The sequence below is a fragment of the Lathyrus oleraceus genome, chromosome 3, assembly GCF_024323335.1.
Source record: "Lathyrus oleraceus cultivar Zhongwan6 chromosome 3, CAAS_Psat_ZW6_1.0, whole genome shotgun sequence".
NCBI lineage: Eukaryota > Viridiplantae > Streptophyta > Magnoliopsida > Fabales > Fabaceae > Lathyrus > Lathyrus oleraceus.
The window spans coordinates 358,619,611-358,625,114 of record NC_066581.1 but is presented as its reverse complement, the minus strand read 5'-3'; the positions used below and the strand labels follow the sequence as shown (position 1 = coordinate 358,625,114).

Here is a 5,504-nt window from a genome sequence, read left to right as displayed (position 1 = left end):
AGCGCAAATACAACTGCTAGGAGTTCTTTCTCGGTAGTGGCGTAATTCATTTGCGCTTCATCTAGGGTTCTACTTGCGTAATATATAACGTGAAGCTTTTTATCCTTTCGTTGTCCTAAAACAGCACCTACAGCATAATCGCTGGCATCACACATTATTTCGAATGGTTCATTCCAGTCGGGTGTCTGCATTATGGGTGCGGAGATCAATGCTTGCTTAAGCGCTTGAAATGCTTTTAAACAGTTATCGTCGAATATGAAATCAACATCTTTCATCAATAGTCCGGTTAAAGGTTTAGTTATCTTAGAGAAGTCTTTGATGAATCGTCGGTAAAAACCGGCGTGTCCTAAGAAGCTTCGTACTTCTCTCACGGTTCTTGGGGGTTGAAGGTTTTCGATTACCTCTATTTTGGCTTTGTCTACTTCAATTCCTCTGTTCGAGATGATGTGTCCTAAAACAATTCCTTCTTGTACCATAAAATGGCACTTCTCCCAGTTAAGTACTAAGTTTACTTTTACACATCGCTCAAGAACTCTTTCTAGGTTTTCAAGGCATTCTTCAAAACTTTGTCCGTATACGGAAAAGTCATCCATAAATACTTCCATGATGTTTTCGAGAAAGTCGGCGAAAATTGCCATCATGTATCTTTGAAAGGTTGCGGGAGCATTACACAGGCCAAACGACATTCGTCTATAAGCGAAGGTACCAAAAGGGCACGTAAACGTTGTCTTTTCTTGGTCATCAGGGTGAATTGGTATTTGAAAGAAGCCTGAATAACCGTCTAGATAACAGAAATGTGAATGTTTTGCTAATCGTTCTAACATCTGGTCAATGAATGGTAAAGGGAAATGATCTTTTCGGGTTGCTTTGTTTAGTTTCCTATAGTCAATGCACATTCTCCATCCCGATTCGATTCGTTTAGTTATAGTTTCCCCTTTTTCGTTTTCAATAACGGTTATGCCTCCTTTCTTTGGTACTACGTGTACAGGACTAACCCATTTGCTATCAGATATAGGATATATAATACCTGCTTCTAATAACTTGGTTATTTCCTTCTTTACTACCTCACTCAGGATCGGATTTAGTCTCCTCTGGTGTTCCCTAGAGGTTTTACAGTCTTCTTCTAGCATGATGCGGTGCATACAAATAGAAGGACTTATTCCTTTAAGATCGGTGATGTGGTAACCTAGTGCGGTTGGATACTTTCTTAAGATATGTAGGAGTTTTTCTGTTTCGAGTCTTCCTAGGTCTGCATTAACTATCACAGGTCGTTCAAGTTCTAAGTCTAGGAATTCATATCTCAGATTTTTGGGAAGTGTTTTCAGGTCAAGGGTTTGTTTGTTAAGACATTGCGTCGGGTCCGGTGTTATCGCTAAACATTGGTTAGATTTGTCTTTTAAAAGATAGTCTGATGATTTGTCTTCTCCTAGCTCTGCTTCTTTTATGCATTCATCGATGATATCCATGAAGTAAGTATCTTCTATTGCAGGTGCTTTCAAGAATTGGGAAAGAATGAACTCAATTTTCTCTTCACCTACTTCGAAGGTGAGTCGTCCTCGTTTTACGTCTATGATTGCACCGGCAGTTGCTAAAAACGGTCTTCCCAGTATAATGGGTGTAATATCATCTTCTCTAATGTCCATAATTGTAAAATCAGTTGGAATGTAGAATTGACCTATGCGTACGGGAACGTTTTCAAGAATTCCTACAGGATATTTGATGGAACGATCTGCTAGTTGCACAGACATTTTGGTTGGTCTTAATTCTCCCATTTCCAGTTTCTTACATATGGATAAAGGCATAACGCTAATTCCGGCTCCTAAATCGCATAAGGCTTTGTCGATGACAAATTTTCCTATGTGACAGGGTATAGAGAAACTACCCGGATCCTTGAGTTTAGGAGGCATGTTTTGGATTATAGCGCTACATTCGGCGGGGAGTGTAACGGTTTCGCTATCTTCAAGTTTCCTCTTATTAGAAAGAATTTCTTTTAAGAATTTAGCATAGGAGGGCATCTGCGTAATAGCTTCGGTGAACGGAATTGTAACGTTTAATTGTTTAAGGAGATCAACAAATTTTCTAAATTGGCCCGCATCTTTGGTTTTAACAAGCCTTTGAGGGTAAGGGATAGGTGGTTTGTAAGGTGGTGGAGGTACATAAGGTTCCTTCTTTTCTAGGGTTTCCTTATTACTCTCTTCCTTTTCCTTAGGTTCACTTTCCTCAGTTGATTTCTTAGGGTTTTGGTTTTCTATCCTTGGATCAGACGGTCCTTCCACTTCCGTTCCACTTCTTAATATAATTGCATGAGCGTGGCTTCTCGGATTAGGTTGGGGCTGTCCAGGGAATGTACCAGTTGGGGCAGCAGTAGGTGCTTGTTGTTGAGCTACTTGTGATATTTGTGTTTCCAGCATTTTGTTATGGGTAGCCAGGGCATCTACTTTGCTTGCTAGTTGTTTAAGTTGTTCGCCAGTGTGTACATTCTGGTTTAAGAAATCTTTATTGGTTTGTTGTTGGGAAGCTATAAAGTTTTCCATCATGATTTCCAAGTTGGATTTCCTAGGGGCGTTATTGTTAGGCATGGATGGGTTCGGTTTCTGATATCCCGGAGGTATAGCTGGGGCTTGATTTGGAGACTGTCCAGGTGCGTACAAAGCATTATTACTCTTATATGAAAAGTTTGGATGGTTCTTCCAATTTGAGTTATAGGTATTCGAGTAGGGGCTTCCTTGAGCATAGTTTACTTGCTCTGCTTGGATTCCTGTCAAGAGTTGACAATCCGTAGGAGTGTGACCTTGGATTCCACAGACCTCGCAATTCTGAGTTATAGCAACCACGACGGTAGGAGGTGATACATTTAAACTTTCAATTTTCTGGACCAAAGCATCCACTTTTGCATTAACGTGATCAAGGTTACTTATCTCGTACATGCCAGTTTTCGTTTGAGGTTTTTCCACCATTGTTCGTTCGGTTCCCCACTGATAGTGGTTTTGGCCCATGCTTTCGATAAGCTGGTAAGCATCAGCATAAGGTTTGTTCATTAGTGCACCACCTACAGTGGCGTCTATTGTTAACCTTGTGTTGTACAAGAGACCATTATAAAATGTGTGAATTACTAACCAGTCTTCCAAACCATGGTGTGGGCAAAGTCTCATCATGTCTTTGTATCTTTCCCATGCTTCGAAAAGAGACTCGTTGTCTTTCTGTTTAAATCCGTTTATCTGGGCTCTTAACATAGCTGTTTTGCTTGGCGGAAAGTATCGGGCAAGAAAAACTTTCTTCAACTCGTTCCATGTGGTGACAGAGTTTGAAGGGAGAGATTGAAGCCATCTTCTAGCGCTATCTCTTAATGAGAAAGGAAAAAGACGAAGTCGAATTGCCTCCGAAGTGACACCATTAGCTTTAACAGTATCAGCGTATTGGACAAATACGGATAAATGAAGGTTTGGATCCTCGGTAGGATTTCCAGAGAATTGGTTCTGTTGCACAGCCTGCAACAGCGAAGGTTTAAGTTCGAAGTTATTTGCTTCGATTGCGGGCGGAGCAATACTTGAATGCGGCTCATCTTGCGATGGAGCGGCGTAATCTCTAAGAGCACGAGCTGGTTCTGCCATCTCGGTTATCGAAGGAAAAAGGTTTTTGAAATCAGGAAGTTCTACAGGAGGGAGATTGTTTGCAGCACGATATTCCCGAATTCGTCGTAGGACTCGGAGATATAGTTCGATATCGTTGATTCGTAAATAGAGCGGTTCGCCTTGTGAGCGAGTGTGTGGCATACAAATCAACGAAAGAAAGAATAGAAGAAAAAGAAACATTGGTCTCTACAGCGTAACGGAAGAGTTACGATATCGATTAAATAAAAGTCCCCGGCAACGGCGCCAAAAACTTGATCGCTCGACTTTATGAGTCGAATTGGGGTACAAACTGCAAGTGCACAGTTCTATCGCGTAGTTTTAAAAGATATCGATCCCACAGGGACTTATGAATCGATATACCGTTATCTAAGGTTACTTCGTAAAGCTAAGGTGAATAATGTTTGATTGTTTGGGGGAAAGCTAAAAACTAAACTAAGATCTAGATTAAATATTAATAAAGCGGATATCGGTATGTAGTTCGTCGTAATTAGGGAATCAATCCTTTGTCGGTCTCTTGGTTTTAAAATAAATCTTTTCAGTTGACTTTATTGATTAAAAGTTTTATCTCAAACTCTCGCTCTGTTGAATAAACCATGATTTTATGTTAATGTAGCTGTCACTTATAATTAAGTCAAAAAACCATTTTTTGAAAGCAATACAGTCCATAGAAACTCTTTTCAAGAAAACACTGACCGTTTAAACACCCTTATCTCAAACTCTCGCTCTGTTGACTTAGGTTATATAATTAAATTCGAATGCTTAACTCTCGTCCTCACATTCAATCTTTAAAAATACTTTTTGGAAAAGATCGGAATTTAATTAATTCTAAAACTTGCTCTCGCCCTGATCTAGAATTAATGTCTAATTTATACTGTCCAGTTAAAACCTCAAACTCTCGCTCTATTGATTTTAACTTCTTTATGTCTTTTACTTTCATAAAAACCTTTGTTATTAAACCTGTAAATTGAGACCGTAAAAAGAGTGATTTTAATTTTAAACTTAATTTAACCGACTTAGTCTTGATTCCTTATTCCGCTTACTTTACATACCGATATCTAAGCGAATTAGCCAGACATGCTAAACAAACTAAAATACTTATCATGCATAAACAGACTCATCCCAGGCAGATAATATAAATAAATAATAAAACAAAGCATTAAATAATAATTAAAGAACTTGAATGAGTTAAACAATAGTCTTGAACACTCCACCACAAGCCGGTAGGATTTGTTCTTGGATTCTTCAATTAAACAACAAATTAAAATGAAGGAAATAAAACTAGATTCTAACGTAAGGTTAGATCCGGTAAAATGGTGCACAATAGTTTCCGGTGTAGAAACTATTGTGCGAAAAGAATTAACTAAATGCTAAAAAGGAAAAAGGAAAATAGAAATTGCAAGGGAGATAGTGTAGAACTCGTAAAAATAATAAAGAAACAATACTGCTTAAGTTGCTGGAAAAGAAAATGTGCAAAAGCGAAAACGGCAAAGGAAAAAATGTGGAAAAGCTTCGGAACCCTTTTTGGTTTTGCAAGTGGCTATTATATATGCTTGAGTAACCGCTTCCGCTGCCAAAAAGGTCTTCAACGTGCATAAAAGTATGGCGTGGATATAGGGCTCAACACTCCCTCAACGCTCAACGTCTCTGAGGCGTTCCTTGCGCCAAAAATGTAGGGGAATGGTGTGACGTTCGTCACACCATGTGTGACGTCCGTCACAGGAGTGTGCAAGGCGTGACGCTCGTCACGCCCTCTGTGACGTCCGTCACATGCACGGCACCTGCGTTTTGTGCTTTGGGCTGGGCTTTGACATTTGATTCATTTTCTCTCCTTTTTGCACCTCTTTTTCTTCCATTTTTACTTGTGCTTCAAAA

At 39.4% G+C, this 5,504-nt stretch overlaps 1 pseudogene; it reads left to right on the top strand.

Moving 5' to 3' along the window:
- Positions 1-3,126: 3,126 nt before the first annotated feature.
- Positions 3,127-3,226, top strand: LOC127133832 (uncharacterized; annotated as a pseudogene).
- The last annotated feature ends 2,278 nt before the right edge of the window (positions 3,227-5,504 follow it).